This window comes from Gopherus evgoodei, chromosome 2 (assembly GCF_007399415.2).
Source record: "Gopherus evgoodei ecotype Sinaloan lineage chromosome 2, rGopEvg1_v1.p, whole genome shotgun sequence".
In the NCBI taxonomy this organism is placed as follows: domain Eukaryota; kingdom Metazoa; phylum Chordata; order Testudines; family Testudinidae; genus Gopherus; species Gopherus evgoodei.
Window position 1 is genome coordinate 33,130,016 of NC_044323.1, and position 24,181 is coordinate 33,154,196.

General features: G+C 43.7%; 1 protein-coding gene across 11 annotated transcripts in view; it reads left to right on the plus strand.

Moving 5' to 3' along the window:
- The window catches only part of ABI1 (abl interactor 1), a 121,416-nt gene that overhangs the window by 7,908 nt on the left and 89,327 nt on the right, over positions 1-24,181 (plus strand). The gene's annotated exons all lie outside the window — the stretch shown is intronic.

A 24,181-nucleotide genomic window follows, 5' to 3' on the forward strand; every position in this document is an offset into this window, starting at 1 on the left:
AGATGTTCCACAGTTCTTTAACAAAGAGAGATGCAGTAGATACTTTCTTCCTAAAGTCATCTAACTCTTGTTCTTGTATTTGTTCTCTTCCTTTTGGTGTGGGTGACCTCATGCCAGACTTGCTTTGCTTGAAAGAATGGAACATGGCACAGCTTATTTCAGTACAGTGAAGTTCACTTAAGTAATTTTCTGTATCAAAACTCCTGTTTTAAAGGGATAAACTTCTTAATCATTAATATAAATCTTGTACATTGAGAACTTCTGAACTATTTTTGAGTTCATAGATTTATATTCATGGTTTTCAAAAATGGTTAAAGGGCAAAAGTAAATTGACTTATTGTAGACTCTCAGTGTGTTACAGTAAGACAAAACAATCCACTTTCCATTACACTTAACTGTTCAGCACATATATATTATAAAAGATGTGGGAGTCTCAGAACAAGGTGCAATATCCAAACCCAACTCCAGGAATCCTTCATGTGGCTTAAATTGAAGTACCTTTTGTACTGTGTGCAAAATCTTTTTGGAGGGGATATGAAACAGGACAAAAAATTCCTTGCCTAAGTATTAAATGAGAATATACATTATAGTTATCTATGTCTTGTAAATTACTTATTTGGTGGGGTTTTTTTTAAATGTGGATTATTGGCCTAGCAGATGTAATGGCTCCTCATGTCAGTGAGAGTCTGCGTTTTTGCAAAACATGGTTGAATGCATACAGTTCTAAAGTGGACATGAGCAATATGGCTACAGTGTAGTTTCTTATTAAATATTTAAGTGGTTATTTAGCATGCACGGGAACCGCTTCTCTAAACATAGCATGATCATTTTGTGGGTTTTTTTTTTTTTTGGTTTTTTCTTTAAGGAGGACTGGTTCAGATCATGGACCAGTTGTCCCAAACTTGCTCTTCTAAATGTATTTGAAGTGGGGTGGCAAGATTTCCACTTCTGTTCCAGTACTGTCTGATAACCCCTACTGAAGTGGCAATGTCTGTGCGTCTCCACCTAATAATTCTCTGCTATTATCAGGCAAAGCAAATTCAACTCATATTTTTCAATGGGGTTAGGATCTGCTGCCTGTGCTGCAGGAGATGCTCTGGAGAGGGGATTTGAAACGCAGAGGCTTAGTAAAAAACATATCAAAGGCTTAGCTTGATACTTTGCTCCCAAGGCTGGAATGAGCTGGAGCCCTGAAGTTGGTGTAGTTGGTAGTACTGAAATGTTGGAGGAAAGAGGAATGCTGAGTGGAAGAAGGAATCAGTCCTGCCCTTTACCTCCAGAGCCTGAGGGAAAGACACTGAGGCTCAGAGCCTTTTAGGGTGGGAATGAAACGGGGGTGTGGATTCAGAGTATGAATATTACTTCTGAAAGTTGTGTGGTGAGGCTAGAGATGTGTGGAAATGGTCTGGTGTTGAGTACCAGCAGAAATGAAATGTGTGGAAGGGGATGGGGAAAGATATGGGTGATGAATAGAGAAAATGTAATAAGTAAATAACTTAATAAGCATAAACAAAATATGTACCTGTATAATGCCAGTCATTCCAACACTGAAGTTTTATAAGTACTAGTTGTTACCTCAGTTCCCCTGAAAACCAACCCAAGGTCACACTTGTATTTAGTTTTATTACAATGCTGCTGTTGCATCAGGTAGAAAAGAGATGGAGCTTATACACACGCATTCACAACATTCATACCCTTCTGTTACCCACACACTTACACAGGTGGAGAGTTACCGGAGACAGCATGGAAGCCAAGAAGCCAAAGCATGGTAGATCTGGTGTGTCCACCTGTAGTCATGAATCCAGGCTGGTGAGCAGGTCAAGGAGCAGCAGCTTGTGTGCATGCCTTCCTTCTTCTGGAACTAGGCGGCTCCTGTCTCTCACACTGAGTTTTTTTTTTTTTCTTCTGTGTCCGTCACCGAGAAGCATTCCCAGACCAGTTTCTTTCTTTTTTTACAGCACCCCCGATTGCCTTCTCAGGGCAGATTATATCAGGCGCTCCTGGCTCCAGGTCTCTTCTCCTTGCAGTTCCTCTCCGCTCAGTCCCACATACACTCCCCCTTATCTTCCCCACACACTCCCTTGTTCATACTCTCTCTGATTGCATGATGGGCTGTTACAAAGCTTGGAAGTTCATACAAGTGATAACTTGAAAAGGTTACAGAGCTTGCTAAGGTTACAAAACTTAAAAGGCTATACTAACAATAACTGATGTTACAAAGTCTGCAGAAAAGTTGCAGAAGTTAATGATACAAGCTTAAAGAGTTCTGTGGCACCTTATAGACTAACAAATGTATTGGAGCATGAACTTTCGTGGGTGAATACCCACTTCGTTAGATGCTCATGCTCCAATACGTTTGTTAGTCTATAAGGTGCCACAGAACTCTGCCGCTTTTACAGATCCAGACTAACACAGCTACCCCTCTGATACTTAATGATACAAGTTACGGATCTTACAATCGCATTTGAGCAGAGGCTTTACATAACACTAATGAAATCTCCCATTACCCCTTCTTGGTAGGGTGAATTATAATCACTTCACAGATGAATAAGTGGAGGCAGAGAGAGGATAAGAAGCTGAGGTCATGCAGGGACTCACTGGCAGATTTAGGAATGTGCTCAGAGGGTTCCCTCCCCTCCCCTCAATAGCCCCCATTACTCTATCCCTCAGCAAAAATTTTTAATTGCTCTGAAAGATTATCAGACAATGAAATGATACCCCTGGGAAAACAAATGCCCCTGAAACTATCATTAAACTTTCTTTAGCAGTAGTAATTCCTTAGTATTGACAGGAGCCCTCTGAGAATAATTTCTTATCAACAGTGGGCTACAGATATAAACTTGTTACTATATTGTGTAGGTATTATAAAAATGGGTAGGTATTCTTAGGTATCTTGGCCCAACTTGCAATATTTTAGTGAAAAAATTAAGCCTTGAGTTAGACAAATTCCAAGACTTGTACATCAAAGTACTATAACATATGTTGGCATGAGATGTAATTAGTAACAACTAACATGGTGGCTAGTCTTACAAAAATTTAGTGCAGTTGAAAAAAATCACTATTTATTAAATTCCTATTTGGGGCACCATATTTATTGTTTCAGTGATTTCAGTTCAAATCTGTTCCATACATAAGTTTTTTTTTTTTTTTAATGCCTTTTCTAATTGCTAGCTTTGAAAAATTAGCGTGGAATCAAAGTTAAATTTGGGTTTCTCCTGGCTTAAGCCTTCTCAACAATAAATTTTTTTTGCAACTGGGCCACAGTTAAGAATTCTGGTTTGAAGATGTGCTGTCCACCTGCTTTTTCATAGCTATATTATATCTGCAGAGCCAAATGGGAGTAAAATACACTACATATTTTAGTGAACTAAATAGAGATGCTTCCCAGTACTTACAGGGAGCAGGCTTCTAAACTAAAATGCTCCATTTACATGGATACGCACCAGAGTTCAATGTAATATTATTTTTGGTGGTCCTAATGCTAAATGCTGTACAAACACAGAACAAATGAAATCCTTGTCCCCTAGAGCTTACAGGATAAGTTAATATCAGGCTCTATCTCAACTTTGCTGTCCATTTTTAAAACCTTCCATGAATTGACTATAGCCTGCCTCATGGACTGTCTCTTCCTACTGCCCTCCAGTTGCTTCAGTGCAGTATTTTCACCATCATTCTTGTATCTAGGCACCTCATTGACTCTGCATTTCATTTTAAAATCTCATCTGGAAATATCTTCTCCCTTGTCTTTTTTCTCTTGATTACTCTCTCCCTCTGCTGTTGTTTAACTATAAATCATGCTGGGATGCTGTTTAAATTCTATGACTGTTTTTGCATGGCATCTTTGAGGTAAACTGTTTTTACTACCATGAATTTGAATAATAGCTCATCACATGGGCCAGCAGCTTCTAAAGTGATATATGTTTTAAGTGGTGTAGGGATGAGGTTGGGTCCAGACTTTGCATGGGAACAACATGACCAAAAGGGACCCTGAGGAGCAAACTGAGAGACAAGGTGCACTGGTGGAGAGCTTGTTTGTTCATGTACAGCGAAACCTGTACAAAATCACCCTTTATGAGGAAACTTTCCATTTTAACAGACCTCTTCATATATTTGGAATATTTTGTGCAAAGGTGGAACAATTTACTAGAAATCCATGTTTCTTAGGCAGTTACTCCTTTTGTTGTTGGCCCAAGGGATGGTAGTGACTTAAGAGTAAAACTTACCTTGATTTCATTTGTTTTGCTATGGAGGATCCGGAAGTAATGATCCTACTCGGTAGTGGCTTTTCAGGTATAACATCGAGGGGAGAGAGAGAGTGGTGTTAGGAGGAACAGTAGTCCATATCTTTGTTTCAGTGGGAAAGTGTTGACAGAATAGAGTGCTGAGACTAATCCAAAAAGGATTTTATGCAATATGGTTCTGGCTCGCTTGGATTTCCATTGTGAATCCTTATACCAACTGGGCTGGCTTGGTAGTTTGAGATGTGAGGCTAAATGTCAGGCTCAGCTAAATAGAGAGAGGCAATGGATTAATAGGCTTATCCGGTAAATATCCTGGAAACCTGAGTAGTGGGGGATATTGCAAGTCGGGTTTGGCTGATCCAGTCCTGATAGGTTACTGTTGTTGGATTTCTTTATTTTAATGTTTTTACCTATAGAAGACTGCTATGTAAAAGTTTTTGGCTTTAGCTATTCCAGAAGTGCTCAGAACACATTTAGGGGCTCCCTAAAACAAGATGGGATACCAGATTTGGTATTTGGGATCCCTTGAATGTCTCTCTAAAACGTTACTATTAGGCAGGGCCTTATAAAATTTCCCTCAGTGCATTTTCCATTGCAATATGTACTGGAGTCTCTCTGTGCTACACTCTGTTCATTGTTCTTGGAATCTTGAGACTCATTGCTGAGGCAGTACAGTTGCCAAGTGGAAGACTTGACTGCGTGCTGTCTGAGGCTGAGAGTCTAAAAGAGATGCTTCCTTATTTTTAGAGCCCAGAACTCTTTGAGCATGAGGGCTGGTAAATTCACTATTATTAAAGATCTAATTGCAACTTGGGTGCACAGTGGGGTTTCTGGTATTAATGGAAGCCATATCACTTGATATATGACACAGCCGGTATTCTAGATTTTTATCCCATTCCTTTTTGCTCTTGAACAGCATGACCTTTTGTTTTTCTTCTCCATCAGTGTATAATCAATGAAAGCTCTCTAGCACAGTCCTGTGTGTGTCAGAACCTGTGGTGCATGAACCAGTCAGTTTAAAAAAATAAAAATGAAAAATCTGCTCCTTTAATAATTGTTACTAGTGCATAAAGCATGTTAAGATAAACGACCAGAGTCTTTAAGTACTATTTTGTTATGAATGAAGGAGGTCTGAAGAGAGAGAGAGTCAAAAACAAATGTGCAGCTATACAGTCAAAGGGCTGAATAAAACAAAACCATAGACTCCCCCCCCCCCCCGCCAGAGACTGTCAGACAAAGGAAAAGCTTTTAGTATAAAAAGCTTGTGTGTGTATGTGTACTGCAGATGTTAGTGACACCTGGCAGTCCTGTAAAAAATGATTTTAAAATTCCCTTGTGATGTGTAGAGGTGGGTCAGCATGAGTGGTTTGAAAACAGGTGGGTGAGGGGGAGGAGAATGAGCAGAAGATATTAATTAATGGTTTTTAATGGAAATTAACCATAAAAAATTTAGAAGGGAAATACATCTTTTTGAAGGCTGGTGAACAGAGGCCATGGCTACACTGGCACTTTACAGTGCTGCAACTTTCGCGCTCAGGGTTGTGGGAAAAAAACACCCCCCTGAGCACTGCAAGATACAGCGCTGTAAAGCCTGGCATAAAGCATGGCTCCCAGTGCTGCAAGCTACACCCGTAAAGGACGTGGAGTACATGCAGCGCTGGGACCACACTCGAAACTTCAAAGCGCTACCATGGCAGCGCTTTGAAGTGCAAGTTAGCCATACCCAGAATCTCTGGCCATCCATGACAACAAGAAAATACTTCCTGTGAACAGGAAGCAGTTCTCTAGCATAGAAATCTGTTTTTGCCGGTTACTTTCAGAAATGACAAGATATAAAACTGGAAGGCAAAGATTTACTCATAAAAGGTGGTTAGGAGAGGGAGTGTTAAAATCCTTGCCTGTCAGCTTTGTTTTGTGTACATTTTCAGTGTTAAGAACTTGTTTTATATGAATGTCTCTTTTTTTTTTCTCCCTCCTCTTATGTAGTACTTAATTTGTATGTTAATAGCACCCAGTGTGTGTTTTTAGAATGTGCCAGCTTATGATTTGGTTTGATGATGATATTTTCCATATAATTTATTTTGCTACCAATATAGCCACTTCTTCCCAGTCTACAACCCTGCTTACAAAGCTGTAACAGTTTTTGTAATGGGTTAATTTTAATTGTTTGGTACCAGCCTGGCTTGCATCCATTCACATCAAGATAATATTCTCTAACTGTGGTAGCTAACCCTTGCCAGCAGCCTAGGCTGGCCTGTCATTGTTTTCCAGTAACTTGTTTGGTGCTCTTCTCCCTCCCCCCCGGCCCCATTGCTTTGTAGGTAGGAACTCCTAGATCTCTTGAGAAGTAGGGCACATGGCCAGAGTGTGTTCCTGTGTGCATGATCTTTGAGCATGCTGTACTCTGAGATGCTGTATTGCCATTGCTCAGATTGTAGAGCTATTAAGCTAGCAGCATAGTTGGGATGGGTGGCTGACCTGTGGTCCTGTGAGGGGGGAGGGAAAGCTGTTTGTCTGAACACAACTTATCCATGTTCGTAACCAGACAGATGAGTGTCAGACTTGTTACCAGATTTGCCTGTTCATTTATTAGTTACTCTTTCGGGGGAGTGGGGGTTCTGTAATTCTATCAATGCACTGCTTGTTTCACTTGTGTTTTCATATGGAGCTCTACTTCTCCCTTCTGCAAGTCCCCTCCCACTGGTGCTATCCTGCAGGACCTATGTTCCGTAGGGCTCAGTTCCTCCAGCCCAGAACCAGATGAACATACACTTGTATTAACAGAGCAAGTGTGAGTGGACCGGTCCAATCGGCACTTCCAAGCTGCCCCCTTATATGCCACAGGTACTGCACCAGAATAGAGTAAGCTTGAGCAGGCTGGGTCGAGCAGCATTTCCAAGCTGTCATCCTCATATGTCACAAGTTCAGCACATCTCTGTCCTCACTTTCACATTACAATTATTCTGATAGTAACCTACTTGATAAGCAAACTCCACAGTATTTTTGGATGCTACAGGGATCTTTAGCTTAGGTAAGAGGAGTGTTGCTGCAGAGTAAATGGGGAGGCCAAAAACACACAAGATTAAAGTTCAGAGAGAGGGGGAGGAAAGCAACTGGCTTAACCATAAAAATTATTTATTCAATAATAGTGATATCCACACAAGAAAAGCCTAAACAAACATAAGTTACATTTGAAAAGATTACATTATATCTGATCAAACAAGTCTGGGTTAAAAAGTTATACCTGAGGTAGAAAAGAGAATGGAGAGAGAGAGCTGGGGTCTCACCACTCCATGAAGCTTGAACTGGTCGGGATTCTCAGGTGATGGATGTAGCTCAGGCTCTTGAGTGCTGGAGACAGGCAGAGCCCCCAGCACAATCAGTCAGGAGAAGATGGACTCCCAGTAGAACTGATGCAGAGTTTGGATCCATGCATCAGAACACTTGAGTGTGGGTAGGGTGTTCTTTTTGTAGGGAAACAACAATGGTTCAAGGGCAGGGGGGACACTAGATTTGTTTATGGGTAAACTGATGACTCCAGGGTTTTCTTTAGGCTGGATCAGGGGTAGGCAACCTATGGCACATGTGCCAAAGGCAGCACACGAGCTGATTTTCAGTGACACTCACACTGCCCGGGTCCTGGCTGCCAATCTGAGGGGCTCTGCATTTTAATTTAATTTTAAATGAAGCTTCTTAAACACTTTAAACCTTATTGACTTTACATACAATAGTTTAGTTATATATTGTAGATGTATAGAAAGAGACCCTCTAAAAACATTAAAATGTATTACTGGCACACGAAACCTTACATTAGAGTGAATAAAGGAAGACTTGGCACACCACTTCTGAAAGGTTGCTGACCTCTGGGCTAGATAATGGGAGCTGATCACTCCTAGCTATGGGTGGTGGTCCTTCCAGGGAGCTCAAGATGCAGTTAGGGTGCTGTAGTATTTTGGTAATCAATCAGGGATTCATCACTAGAATTGGTCTGATAACTGCTGAGCTGCGTGTGTGCAGGCATAAGTTCATTAACATCTGGGGCAGAGATTCCCCCATCATGCAATGCTTCCCTGCTTTTCTGGTCCCAGAGTTCAGTGCTGTTCTTGCCTTGGAATCTCTGTTCTCCATTCTGTATACTAATAGAGATGCCTCCCTGTCCCATCTTTCTAGCAGATGAGGCTTGAGGAGTTGTCTTAATCCTGTCACCCTTGTCAGGAGGGGTTTAGTTGTCTCCCATTGCTTTTTCATTGCTTTCTGTAAGTCTTTCCTCTGATTGATTGGTTTTGGTTCAAGTAGAGGGCGGGGGGAGGGGGAGGTGACCTTCATGAGTCAGACAAGCTGGATACTCCCCAAGAACACAGAGCTGACAGGTATCAGACTGGTTGCAAAAACATAGTCCTGCTTCCAGTGTAGACAGGGTGTTACAGATGTCTGCCATGGTTAGCGACGCTTGTGTTCTAACACTTAAGGGCTCTTTTTGTTGGTGTGGATGGGATAGCACTTTTATAACTGTGAGGTAGCAGTGTGACAGCCTAAGTCAAGCTCTAATGCAGGGGTCTCAAACTCAAATGTCCACGAGGGCCACAGAAGGACTAGTACATTGGCCCAAGGGCCGCATTACTGACACCTCCCCCCTACTGCCCTTGGCCCCACCCCAACTCCATCCCTTCCATGAAGCCCTGCCCTGCCTTTTCCCACCCCAGCTCCATCCCCTCCCTGCCCCCAGGGGGTGCAGGACGGATGAGGGGTGCAGCAGGGGCTCAGGGCACGGGGTGTGGGGTGCGGCAGGGGTTTGGGGCAAGGGGTGCAGCAGGGGGCTCAGGGCAGTGGGTTGGGGTGTGAGGTGCAGGAGGGGTGATGGGTGCGGCAGTGGGTCAGGGCAGGGGCTGGGGTGCAGTAGGGGGCTCAGGGAAGGGGGTCGGGGTGCAGTGGGCGCTCAGGGAAGTGGGCTGGGGTGCAGGAAGGGTGTGGCAGGGGCTCAGGGCAAGGGGTTCGACTTCAGAAGGGGTTTGGGGGGCAGGCTCTGACCCAGCGCACACCAGATCCCAGTAACCAAAATATCAAGAATTTTATTGTGCCAGTGTGTATTTACTGTTTCTTTGACATGCACCTTCCTGCCAACTCCAGTCAAATGAGGACAACTAGAAATTGTGCTACATACTACACTGGTCTACAATTTTTGAGAAGTCGTCTCCTTCAGAGATAAAATGTGATATTTATTATGTATTTTGATGTGCTGAATTCAAATATGACAATTAAAACAACTGATTGGCTACTGTTTCTAAGATGTTTGTTTTTACATTTTATGTCTATGTATATTGTGTAGATAGTAGAATTTTAATCATAAATTGTAAACCTAGGTCTTTTCATGTGTTTATGGTTGCTTTACATGATGATATTTCACCTGTCCTATTTATGTAACACTTTAAAAATCAGCAAAAGGGTTATATAAATAAAATTTATTATGAAACAAAAGGCAAACTATTTTGTACATAGTTTAATCCTATTCAGTGTCTACTCAGCGCTTCTTGGCTTATCTCTTGTATTCATTAAATGGAGCATCTCTTGTCACTGTCCAGCAATAGTCTGCAAGCATTGATGGGCTCCATTTGCCCTGATAGCCTGCCAGCAGATTCCACTGCTGTAGTCTGGAGCCCAACAGCACTGCCTTACTCTTGGGTAGTTCCAAATCCCTGACAAGGTCATTCAGCTCACCTTGTGTTATGAGGTGTGGTTCAGAGGAGGAGGATGGGAGAAAATGTGGGTCGTGTGACATTGATGGTTCAGGACCAGAAGTTTCATCCTCTTCCTCTTCCTCGTCTGACTCAAGTGAGAATGATTCTGATGCATCGGGAACCGGCAGCCCTTCTCCGTGGGGTACTGGGCGTATAGCTGATGGAATGTTTGGCTAATGCACAGTCCACTTTTTCTTCTTTGACACAGCTTTCCCAACTGGAGGCACCATCCAGAAGTAACAATTGCTGGTATGATCTGTTGGCTCTCTCCAAATCATTGGCACTGCAAAAGGCATAGATTTCCTTTTCCTGTTGAACCACTGGCGAAGATTTGTTGCACAAGTGTGGCAGCATATGTGTGGGGCCCACCTCTTGTCCTGATCTCCAACTTTGCAGCCAAAAGAAAGGTGATAGGCTTTCTTAACCATAGTGGTTATATTGCGCTTTTGTGATGCAAAAGTCACTTCACCACAAACATAGCAGAAGTTATCTGCACTGTTCACACAAGTATGAGGCATCTCTGCTCACTTTGGCTAAACAGAAATGTGTCCCTTTGCAAAATCAAACACTGACAAATAAGAGAGCACGACACTGTATGATTTCTAGAGCTGATATAGGGCAATTTGTTCAGCAGAGTGATGTAAGCTTTGTTATGATTGCATCATCCATGACTTCTAGGAATAACATGATGCAATTCAGATCATGTATGATGCAATACCAGCTTCAGATTGCATCATTCATTGTTTTGCCTAAAAAGCAAGTACTGTCCAACCCCAGTCATAGATTTATTCATAGATCCAGTCAAAGGTGTACTTTAGTCATTTCGGGTTTAAATTGAGATCCCTTCCCTTTATAACTCACTTATCCTCCGCCATTCCCAAGTCAAGGGTTGTATATACTGACCCAATAGCATATCTTGAAAACTAGAGCAAATCAACAATTTTAAGCATCATTTTCATTCTCAGTGACCCAGAATTAGTAAAGTTGGACTGCATTTATTTCAGAAGCATTTTGGCTGTAGAGCAGTGCTATCTATATAATATAATAAATATTAACATGGGGAGCAATTTATTCCAGAGCCAACAGGACCACCATTTGTTGTATTGGGCGGAAGATGCCATTAACAGAGGAGCTGGCATTGAGACAGCAAGGAAGCAATCTGTCAGTGTCACTTTTTGTAAATCACTCTCCCATTGGGTGGATCGGTTGCTGTTGTAATCCAGGCTGTTTGAATTACAATGGAACCACTTCTTTAAAAAGGTGACTTTCAATAGATATTTTGATCTCTACTGCACTCTTTAAAGAAGAGTGAGATGGTTTCCTGAACATTGGTATGCCAAATTTTGCTCTGTTGCAATCCCATTAAGATCTGTGACAGAACTATTTGTATACATAGATGTAAACACTGTATTTTGAACTAACAAGAGATGATGCCATTTTAGATTTGGTATTAGTGAGAGTGAGGACCTCCTAGAAGAACTGGTTGTAGAGGACAACCTTGGTTTGAGTGATTACGAGCTAATTCCATTTAAACTAAATGGAAGGGTAAACAAAAATAAAGATTCTAGTTGCAGACCTGATTTCAAAAGGGCTAACCTTAAAAATAAAAAAATAAGGGAATTGGTTAGGGAAGTGGACTGGATAGAAGAACAGAAGGATCTGAATGTGGAGGAAGCTTGGAATTACTTGTAAGTCAAAGTTGCAGAAACTATCTGAAACCTTTATCCCAAGCAAGGGGAAAAAATGTATAAAGAGAGGTTGCAGACCAAGCTGGATGAGCAAGCATCTCAAACAGGTGATTAAGAGAAAACAGCCTGCAAGGAATGGGAAGATGGGATGGATCATCAAGGAAAGATACCTCTTGAAGGTCAGAAAGTGTAAGGATAAAGTGAGAATGGCCAAAAGCCAAACAGGATTGGACCTTGCAAAGGGAATTAAAACCAATAGTAAGAAGTTATATAGCCATATAAATAAGAAAACAAGGAAAGAGGTAGTGGGACGGCTAAGCACTGAGGTTGGAGTGGAGATTAAAGATAATCTAGGCATGGGCCAACACCTCTCTGTACTTGACAGTTGCCACTCTGCCCCACTTTTATCAGTTCAGAATGTTGCTCTGGCCAGCTGATGATCAGTTGGCCAGAGCAACATTCTGAACAGATAAAAGTGGGGCAAAGTGGCATCTGTTCTGATGATCAGTTGGCCAGAGCAAACAGAACAAATACCCAGTTTTGCACAAAAAAAAAAGTGGTGTGTGCCCTCCTAAGGGGGTGCAAAAGAATGCTTGTGAGGGGATTGGCGACTCAAGGCGCTGAGCTATGTGGTGGGGCTCAGGCAGTCGGCCTGTTTTTTTTATTTTGGGAAATAAGGTGGCCATATCTTTCCTTCAGTATTGAAGATCAACTCCCTCTGTTCGTGGTGCCAGCCTCTCTTACTTACTTGTTTAAACTTCTCCTTGTGCCTGGGAGAAGCTCCCCATAAACATCCACAAAACTGACTCATTATCCTCCTTAAAACTCTGCTCTTCTTTTCTGGTTTGTGTACAAAAACTTCAGGCTGCTGGTGTGCTGAGACACCACAGCCTATTATGCTAACTGATAGTATCTTGCTGTTTCCTTGTGGTGATCTCCCTTTGGTCTGTCTATCCATCTGTTGTCTAGTCTTATAATTAGATTGTAAACTCTTCACAGCAAGGACTGTGGGTTTTTTGGTTCTGTATTTGTACAGCACCAAGCACAACAGGGTTCTGATCCATGACTGGGGCTCTTAATATTTATAAATAATAAATAGTGTTAGACTGTCCTTTTGGGATTTTTATATTTTTAAGTGTTCTTCTCCCCCCCCCCTCACATACACACCTTTTGGAGGGAATGACTGACCAAATGCTAACACATTCTTTCTGAAGAAAAATGTGCTGGTATCTTGCTTCTGGGTTCCAATGTGATTGTGACCATCTGAGTCTTCCAGTGCTTTGTGGTACACAGCACTGGGAGAAACTTAGTCTGATGCACTGAGTCAACATTAGCTGTGATATGAAAGTTTGTTTACATGGAGGGAAGAGACTCGGGTTTCTTTTGTGTAGTGTAGATTTGAGTAACACACCTTTCATCTTAAAGAAATTTAATCTGCAGTATTGAAGCAGTAGCTATTATTTCATGCCAACATCTCTTGAGAGTTGGAAGGAAGTTCAGTGGTGTAGTGATATTGAATGTGCTGCTTTTACTGGCTTTATTGGCAAGATTTCCTGCTCCTATCTCCCTTTTGGTGTCTGGACACTAATTTTCTTGTAGTTGAAGAGGTTTTTTTTTTGTTTGTCAGCAAGAAAAAAGCATATCTGAATGCCCTGGGTTTTACGATTGTTCTAGAATGGCTCTTTTTTAAAACTCTTCTCTCTCCCTCCTCCTCCCCCCTCCCCCCAGCCATTCCTTTTGAAATAAACAGTTAAGAGCTCTTGTAACTGCATTTCAGACTTTACTGTTGTATCTGGTGGGATGGATATATTAGATCAGTGGTCTCCAACCTTTTTTTACGCCCAAGATCACCTTTTGAATCTAAGGGCTACCCAGGATCTACTCCCACCCCTTCCCCAAAGCCCCGTTCCTCTCGCTCCATTCTCCCCCACCCTCGCTCACTTTCACCAGGCTGGGGCAGGGAGTTGGGGTTTGGGAGGAGATGCAGGCTCTAGGCTAGGGCTGAGGGGTTTGCGGTGTGGGAGGGGGCTCTGGGCTGAGCCTGGGGACAGGGTTAGGGGTGCAAGCTCTAGGAAGGAGTTTGCTCCAGCCCAGAGCTCCCTCCTGCACCCAAAGTGTCGGGGTGCTGGCTCTGGAAGGGGGCTCAGGAAGGGAGGGGGGTTGAGTGTGGTCTCCCAGTGGGCACAGTGAGCTAAGACTCCCTGCCTACTGTGGCCCCACATCGCGCTTGGAAGAGGCCAATGCGCTCCTGCGAGGGGCGGAGGGCATGTGGCTGTGTGAGTTGCCTCTTTCTGCAAGCACCACCCGCGCAGCTCTCCCAGCCAATGGGAGCTGTGGGGCCTGTGCTTGTAGGTGGGAGCAGTGCACAGAGGGAGACTCCCAGCTGTGGGGATGTGCTGGCCGCTTCTGGAACCGGCATGGGGCTGGGGTAGGCAGGGAGTCTGCCTTAGCGGCAGCCACACTACACTGCTGCAGATGATGATTGTGATCAACCAGTTGGTGACGGCTGTATTGATCATCAAGTCCATTCTCTTCCCCCTTTTCACTGCCTTCCCTGCAAGGGCAGGATCTTAGTTCCCTGGAGGGGAGACGCTGGATAAGAAACAGATACTACTCAAGTGTAGTTAACATACTTAGGGGTATATTAATAGCTTACTTAACAATTAGTCAATTAATTAGTGTCTGCAGCTTTCAAAACCCTGTTCTCTCACCTACCCCTTGGGATGGGCAGAAAGTGCAGCAAAATGACAAGTTGTCCTCAGAGGAGAGATCACTTTAATAAAATACTTGAACTTTTCTACTATAAATATTCTATTGCAGAACTCTGAATCACACTGCTGAATTTGTGCAAGTTTGTCTTTCTAGTTAGACAAATCTTTAATTGTGACTTGAAATTTATGTGCGCTTTGGAATGCAAGTGTTTATATCCTTTTTAGTATAGAGAAGCTGGTTTGCTGTGCCTACACTAGGATCACTCTCCCTCCTCCCCCCAAATAAACAAAAAAACCCAAAACAAACTTCTAATCACTTCTACTGTTGACTCAGATGCACTGATGGTAGTAATGAGGGAAGAGCTAGTATAGGCTGCACCAGACAGTCATCAGAATTTCACTACCATGTGACCTAACCTTGTTTTAAAGGAGGTCTAGCTAAATAATGGTTGTATGATACTGGTGGCCATCTGGAGTCTTGTCTACATTATGCTTGATGGGACATTTTAGTATAATAGCATGTTTATACAAAAAAGGAGAAAGTGGATGCATAAGGTTGGGTTCCTAAAGCCATTTTTGAGTACCTAAATGTATTTCCTGATGGCTCAAAAGCACTGAGCACTGGGGAGGACCATTGATGGTTAGGTCTTGTACTTAAGTGCCTGAATGTGGATTTAAGCATCTGACTTGGGGGTCTCTTTTTTTTTAACAAAAAAATCCCCATATTTTGGCCCAGGTCTGAGATGCAGTGCATGTGGAAACCAGCAGAATTTCTCAAATGTAATTCCTATATGAGCATGTTTGTAAACACTTTCCAGGAGGAGTCTAATATACCAGTTTCTCCTATCTCCTTGTTCCCACCTCTGTATAATATCAGTACAATTGTAAATAACTCCTACTTGTAAATGAAAATTAGTCTTATCCAGTTCAGTGGATAATTCTTTTGCCCCTTACTCTGCTTTTAGGGCTTGCATCCTTTAAGTCTGTATACAATATGAAGGGGAGGAATACCCTATGCTGTCTGGGAAGCAAATGTTTTTTAAATCCCTTTGAGCAGCTTCCAGTTAGATAGCTGATGGAAGTTTCCTTTGGTGCATAGAGACTCATGACTACTACCCTTGCAATGGCTGACCTGACTTTCTTCCCCCTTTTTTCCCATTTTTTGTGGATTGAAGTGATACTAAAATGACTTACTGGCAGCAACAGCAAAACATGATCGCCCACAGAGCAACCTGTATGCACAGTGTTTTAAAGAGCTTTATGAATAAAAAGCTGATATCCACTGGCCCTATACCTAATTCAATAGAAAGTGCCTCAATACTTGTTTAACATAGAGAGAGCTATACTTATCTCACAGAACTGGAAGAGACCTTGAAAGGTCATTGAGTCCAGCCCCCTGCCTTCACTAGCAGGACCAAGTACTGATTTTTGCCCCAAATCCCTAAATGGCCCCCTCAAGGACTGAACTCACAACCCTAGGTTTAGCAGGCCAATGCTCAAACCATTTAAAAGGACCTACTGGATTTATCATTCTTAACATTCAGTGCAAATTAGACTTTTGGCTCATAGCAGGTAAACATTATCTAGCGTGAGTGGGATAACTAAACCTCTGAGGGCTGGTCTACACTAGGGGGGAAATCGATCTAAAATATGCAACTTCAGCTACGTGAATAGCATAGGTGAAGTCAAAGTATCTTAATCGAGTTACCTACCGTCCTCACGGCGCAGGATCGACGTCCGCAGCTCCCCCTGTCGACTCCGCTACCGCTGTTCCCATTGGTGGAGTTCCAGAGTCGACAGGAGCTTGTTCGGGGATCAATATATCGCATCTAGATGAGACGCAATATATTGATTCCCTGAGAAATCGATTGCTACCCGCCAATACGGCTGGTAGTGAAGACGTAGCCTGAGACACATTACTGTAGCCCAGACTCAGAATGCTTAGACCAAGCTGAACATAAGATGAGGAGAGCTCAGAAATGCCAAGGCCTGTTGCCAACAATCATCAGAATCAAAGAATAAATTCTTAAAATTGTAGTCCCAGCCTTTCAAGTTCTTAAAAACCTGATCAGGGAGATGAAGAAGCGATTGATTGAGACTTTAAAACTCATTATGGAGACATGTGAGAGTGCTCTATCATAAAAAGTTCAGTGCTATTGGGGGCTTCATAATGAACCAGTGTGTTCATTTCCTGGGTGGAGAAGCTATTTGTTTTCTGTGCCATGTGGGATTGCCACCTTGTAGATTTCAAGGTTCCGTATTGATGGGTAGAAGTCCCCAAGCCAAATGCCCAGATATACATACCTCCTTTCTCATTCTACTGACATTGCAAGTGTATCCCATTCCAATAGAAATGGCAATGTAAACTACAAGTGAGGGCCCTCCCCCCTTTTAACTTTTAGTGAGTCTTTCAAAATATCTTGGTTAGCACCAGCTACCATATTAACAGGTGCTAGCACCAGCTACCATATTAACAAGTGCTAGCACCAGTTCAGTGTTCCCTTCTCTTCCTCCTGCTTTTCTCTCTTTATCTCTAGTCCTTGTATCCTTGCAGCTATTTGTGTGTGGGACCAGGCTCTTTGACCCAGAGAAGGTGGGTGAGGCTGTCAAAGTCCAGCTATGACCTAACTCTTGGAGCTAGGTTGGGACTTCCTTTTTGGTCTTGTCAGGCCACCAATTTATGCCATACTAAATTGGCTTTTCTGAAGAGGCCCTTGCTGTCAAAGCTTAGACCCAAATCTCAGCCCTCTTGAATTCTCTGGCAAAATCTCTTGTGACTTTAGTGGGACAAGAATTTTGGCCCATAATTTTCTAGAGTGAAAAAATGAGTCGGAAAGTGGGGGGAAGACTCTGAAGCATTGATCTGATCATCTCATTTATTAGGAAGTATAAATTACATTCTGTAACTTTCCAAAAAGGCTTAGTAACAGAGGGAAGTGAATAAAAGTGAGTGAAATTATGTAAAATCTGGTATATTGACCATTCTTTATTCCTGTTAGATTAGAGGTTGCAGCTAAGTAGTACTATGTGGTGATGAGATTACTTTAGTCAGTTTACATGTGACTTAATCTAATTTGCTTTTAACTGGTTGATGCAAATTGGGTAGCTTTATAAGGCTATCCACAAAGCTGAAAACATACTCTTGCATTTTCTTTCAGCAAATAGAGATTTGTCACATTGTATGGACTTTACAGCAAAACCATATAAAACTGCATATAAATCTACAGCATTTCTATAAATCAGAGTGGGATCTTGGCTAGAATGCTAAACAACTGACAGGTTACTGGGCACTGAATAATTAATGCCTCTCTAACTTAGGATACGTCTACACTACAGGATTATTCTGATTTTACATAAACCGGTTTTATAAAACAGATTATATAAAGTCGAGTGCACGCAGCCACACTGAATACAGTAATTCGGCGGTGTGTGTCCATGGTCTGAGGCTAGCGTCGATTTCCGGAGTGTTGCACTGTGGGTAGCTATTCCGTAGCTATCCCATAGTTCCCGCAGTCTCCCCCACTCCTTAGAATTCTGGGTTGATAGCCCAGTGGCTGATGGGGCAAAAATCATTGTCACGGGTGGTTCTGGGTAAATTGTTGTCAGTCATTCCTTCCTCCGGGAAAGCAATGGCAGACAATAATTTTGCGCCCTTTTTCCCTGGATTGCCCTGGCAGACGCCATAGCACGGCAACCATGGAGCCCGTTCAGCTTTTTTTTACAGTCACTATATGTGTACTGGATGCCCCGGACAGAGGCTGTACTCCAGCGCTACACAGCAGTATTCATTTGCTTTTGCATGATAGCAGAGACAGTTATCAGTCATTCTGTACTGTCTGCTGCTATCATGGGTGCCCCTGGCTGAGGTCGGCCAGGGGCGCAAAGGCAAAAATGGGAATGACTCCCTGAGTCAATCTCTCCTTTATGGTATCTAAAAATAGTCAGTCCTGCCTAGAATATGGGACAAGTGTGCTAGAGAAGCAGTGTGTCAGAGAGCACAGGTGCTCCGTGCCAGATCCCGCAGACAGGATGAGCTGCATGCCATTCACGGGGGGTGCCCCTGCAACAACCCCACCTGTTGCTTCCCTCCTCCCTCAACCTTCCTGGGATACTGTGGCAATGTCCCCCCATTTTGTGTCATGAAATTATAAAGAATGCAGGAATAAGAAACAGTGACTTGTTAGTGAGATAAAATGAGGGGGAGGCAGCCTCCCACCGCTATGACAGTCCAGGCAGGACAGAATGTTTCCTTTACACAGGAAAGGGAGGGGGCTGATGGAGCTCAGCCCCCAGTTGCTATGATGAGGACGGTTACCAGCTGTTCTGTACCATCTACTGGGAATGACCAAGAATCATTCCTATTTTCACCCAGGCGCCCCCGGCCAGCCTCACCTGAAGCCAGCCAGGAGCACTCATGGGTTGATAACAAGGACGACTGCCAGTCCTACTGCACCATCTGCCACCAGGCAGGGGAGAGGAGCGGATACTGCTCTTCACTGCTGCAGCATCGCGTCTACCAGCAGCATTCAGTAGACATAGGGTGACATTGAAAAGTCAGGAAACTATTTATTTCCCTTTTCTTTCACGTGGGTGGAGTGGAGTAAATTGATGAGCTATTCCCTGAACCACGCCGGACAATGTGTTTGAACCTACAGGCATTGGGAGCTCAGCCAAGAATGCAAATACTTTTCGGAGACTGCTATGGACTGTGGGATAGCTGGAGTCCTCAGTACCCCCTCCCTCCCTCCATGAGCGTCCATTTGAGTCTCTGGCTTCCCGTTACACTTGTCACGCAGCACTGTGTAGCCTGTAGATTTTTTTTTCAAACGCTTTGGCATTTCGTCTTCCGTAACGGAGCTTTGATAGAACAGATTTGTTTCCCCATACAGTGATCAGATCCAGTATCTCCCGTACAGTCCATGCTGGAGCTCTTTTTGGATTTGGGACTGCATTGCCACCTGTGCTGATCAGAGCTGCATGCTGGGCAAACAGGAAATGAAAATCAAAATTTCGCAGGGCTTTTCCTGTTTACCTGGCCAGTGCATCAGAGTTCAGATTACTGTCCAGAGCGGTCACAGTGGTGCACTGTGGGATACCACCCGGAGGCCAATAGCGTCGATTTGTGGCCACACTAACCCTAATCCGACATGGCAATACCGATTTTAGCGCTACTCCTCTCGTCGGGAAGGAGTACAGAAACTGATTTAAAGAGCCCTTTATATTGATATAAGGGGCCTCATAGTGTGGACGGGTACAGCATTAAGTAGGTTTAACGCTGTTAAAATCGGTTTAAACGCGTAGTGTAGACCAAGCCTTAGTGATTGGTCAACTGATGTAACATTGTCATAAGTGGTTGTCCTGTTTTTTCTTCTTTAATTGAGGTTGCATACACTCCAACAGATAAAGGTGAAAAATACGAACGAGTACACATTGCAGGATGGGGAAGCAAAATCCCCACTGTCTTTAAACTATCTGATATGAGCCAAGTATTCCTTTCCAATGCTGCCACACTTATTGAATCCTGCTGACTTCAGCCAAATTAAATCAGCTGTTCTTGGGAGTGCTTCCTCTTGCCGCAAGTAGTGGCTCTATTTAGTCATTCCTTATTTATGATGGAGATCTGATGTGGCAGCAGCCTCTAAATTTCCTTCATAAGGAAACTGGTAGCATATTGAATAAACTGAAATGGGGAGAACTGAGAGACTGGTCTTGAAGGCATGTGTGACATTACGCTCCATATTCTTCATGGAAATATGGTTATGATATGGATGTGACATAACTGAGATGTACTTTATGCAAGATGAGTCTTAAGATGTCATTGGAAAGGTTATAATTCACTGAATGTTTATCCAATTTTTATGCATGTATTTTTGTATCTGAAGCTGGGAGTCTTGACCATGTCTCTATCTTAAATATGCCACACAGGATGAGGCTAAACAATGTTAGTGGCTTATTGAAGGAATGCACACAAGCAGGAACTGTGTGCAATAGACACTTCTCAGAGATACCTCTATACATTGAGAACTGTTTGACCCAGGTCACAGCAAAAAAGCTTTCCAGCAAGTGGGGGGGAAGATGTAAAAAAAGAGACAATGACATGAGGTTGCTTGACTTTCCACACAATACCCCCCAAAACACCCGAGGAACAAAGAGGAATTAAGCCCAATTTATGTAACTTCTACAGGGGGCGGGGAAGTCCATGCACATCTCTCTTTACAGTAAGGAAGAGAGTGGATTTTTATGAGCTTGCACTGTATAGAAAATCTGCACAGTGCAAGACAGTATTTTGGGTTTATCTAGGGTGATCAGATGTCCCGATATTTGCTTTTGTCCTATGTCCCGGGACAGTGGACAAACAAGCAATTTTGCCCTCTGCTCCTGCACATAGGCAGAGCCCGGAGGGTCTCACGCCCCCTTCTGCCCCTCCTTCCCCCATTGGATCCCTCCCCAAATTCCTGCCCTGGCCCTGCCTCTCCCTCTCGCTGCCCATTGGATCCCTCCCCAAATCCCTGCCTCTTCCCCCAAGCACATTGCATTCCTCCTCCCTTCCAAGCCTGCACTGATCAGCTGGTGCAAGCGCTGGAGGGAGGCCCAGGGGACATAAGGGAGTGTGGGGTGAGTGTGGCCTGGCCCTGAGTGCAGGCACGAGGGTGGGGTGGTACCTGCAGGGGCAGCCCTGGGTCTAGCCTTGGAAACTGGCTCCCTGTATGTGCCCATGGATGGGGGTGGCGAGGCAGCTGCTGCCCACTCAGGGGCTTCACTTCTCGCCACATGCAGGCAGCGACAGCCCCGTTCGTTCCCCTGTGGGACCCGAGCAGGATGGGAGTGCTGGGGCCTGCTGCCTCCTTCCCCCCCCCGGCCGCCCGCGGTGCTCTGGTAGGCGCAGGCCGGGCCCAGGCACACTCGGGGTGATGGGATTGTGCCGCCCCACAGGGCAGGCTATAGGGAAACCTCGTCCCGGGGCAGAGGCAGTGGCAGCCCCATTCGTTCCCCTGTGGACCCCGAGCGGGGTTGGGGCTTGCTGCCCCCACTCTGGGGCCGTCCGCAGGATTGGGAGGGAGGTGGAGACGAGGTGAGCTGGTGCGGGGGGGGGGGGGGGGTGCTCCCGTGACTTTTTTCCCTTTGCTTCCCAATTATTTCAGTTTTGTCATCTGGTCACCCTAGGTTTATCTTCCAAAAGGGGTGTGCACCTGAGTACTGAGGGAGTCCTCTCACACAGAGCTGACTTCAGTCTGTGGCTGCAGCAGGGTGTGTGTGCATGCTGCAAGAAGCCAGAGAGCCTAGTTCAGCAAAACAGGGAGAGGGAACCCAGGCTTGTTGACAGGAGAGGCTCAGTGAAATCCCAGTACATCAAGTGGCATCCTAGAAGGGATGTCCAACTCATCACAGCATGCACTAGAGTGTTTTTGCAGTAAAAGTGAATGAATGCATTTCTGAGATGCTGTAGAAGGTCACCTGGCAGGATTGGGAGAAAGGTTGGCTGTGTAAAGGATGCATACCTAAAATTGTCTCAAGGTTGTGAGCTGGAGTAGCTAGGAGGATTGGTGGGAATCAGATGAAATGGTGAAAGTTGGGAGAGGAGATGGTTAGAATATTGCAGAGACATTCCTATGGAATGATGTCTGTATATAGATGGTAATCCATAGAAGAATTGTTCGTTCTTTCTGCTGTGTGCGCATGAGTGAATAATGAATAGATTCCTCACCTCAGCCACACCCTTCAGGGACAGATAATAAGGAATCACTGAATGTGCTCCATCTCCTATTCTGGCAGTGATTTAGGTGGAGTTCATTGTGAAATCATCATAAGGTAGTAACATCACTACAAATCTGAAAGTGATTCAGGGAACTTCACAGTCTTGCCAAAAACCAGTCCATGAGGTGGTAGGAAATCTAAGCTGCACACTGGCTTAAATATATAATTTTCACAACCTCTTGAAACTTCATACCTAATTTCTGCAGAAGCAAAAAGCCAAGTTGGCATTCCACTTTAATCAGGCAGCTGTTAAGGTTACAGCAAATGTACAGGTCAATGCCAGTTTTAATAATGGGATGCTATTTTGGGGAAACTTTTTACACTGAAAATGTTAGTGGGGGTTGGTTTTTGAGTTGGTGTTAAATTTTTTTGGCTGAAATTATACCATTCAATGAAAAGCTTCAACTTTGGGAGGAAAAGACAAAATCTGAAATCTTCTGTAGTACAAATGGAGAAGCATTGGTCTGTTTTGAAGTTTAATATGGACCACAGAGTGAGTCCCTTCTCACCTGTGTTCTGGGTGTTTAGTAGTAATACATTCATAATGTCTTTAAAATCATTCTTGATGACTTGCAGTGAACCCCTACTGAAGCTATAAATATCTTTTGGTATGTTTGCCAAATCTGCCTGAATTGGTTCAAGGGGTTGAAAAATCTGAGCAATTGTTCCTATCTGATGGTTTACAGGAGGCCATTGGATCAAATCTTGATTCTGTTGAATTCAGTGGGAATTTTCCTGTTAAACTTAATGGAACCATGATTTGGCTCTGTTTTTCAATAGCTGTTCTGTGGTGTGGGGAAAAATGCACATGTATTGAACTCTTTTAAAGGGAAGTGACACACTTTTGACATTGAAAACACCACTGCCAGGTATTAGAGCATTTGCTCAAGGAGAGGATGGATAGAGTAATGCTTCTAGAAAACCAGAGCTCTGTTCCTGCTCTGATTTCAGTGTGCAAACTTGGGCAAGTTGGCCTGTGCATCCATGTCATCCTCTGTAAAATTGGTAGAATACTTCCTACCACATAGGGGAGTTACAAGCTGAAGTCAGGAAATGCAGGGCTGAGGTGGAGTGCAAACTGAACTCCAGATTCCCTGTTTTTTGGCTATGCTTAATTTAAATTTGCTATTGCAAGGAATATCATCTTTTTCTTCTCTCCTTTATTTTCAACTTGAAAGAATAACTAACAAAAGGGGTATGGGGAGGAGAGAAGAGAAGAAATCCAGAATTGAAAGGAAGGGTTTAGAATAGAAACCTTTCCCCAAAAGCGAGTGTAGCTGCTGTTGTGATTTGGTGCTCTATAAATCAATAAAATACAAAGAAACTTGCATTTGCAGTAGGTCATCCTTCTAATGAGACTTAATTCCTTCCCGGCACATTTCACTTTGTCAGTAGAAAATAATTCCTCCTTTTGGGAGGGACCAGATAGGTATGAATTGCTGCTCTGAAGGGGGATTAGGGGAGTAATCTCATTTTGGCTTTGAACCTCACCCTATTGAGGTATGGTATTGGGGAAAATTCACAGCTCTGCTTCTCCATATTGCTTGTATACAAACACACTTGAAAAGGCAAATGTCACTAAGTGCATCATTATGCTTGTGTTGTCTGTCTGCTCTTCTCTCCCTTCTCCCTTCACCCCCTCCCCCGGGAGGATGATGTTAGTTTGGGAAGTGAGTGTTAAGGTGGGTATTGGTGGAGGCAGTAACCACAGGTAACTGGTGAAGGTTGTTATGGGGAGGGAGAAGCAGCAAAAGTGTAACTGCAGTAGCCACTGGGATACTTGACACTTCTTGTTTCCTTGCAGGGAGAAGTCTGAGCGAGATCTTTTATTATTTTGGACCAGGGGTGGGCAAACTTTTTTTGGCCTGAGGGCCACATCTGGGTATGGAAACTTTGTATGGTTGGCCATGAATGCTCATGAAATTGGGGTTGGGATGCAGGAGGGGATGAGGAGTCCAACTGGGGGGTTGGGCTCTGGAGTGGGGCTGGAAATGAGGGGTTTGGGATGCAGGAGGGTGCTCTGGGATGGAACCAAGAGGTTTGGAGGGTGG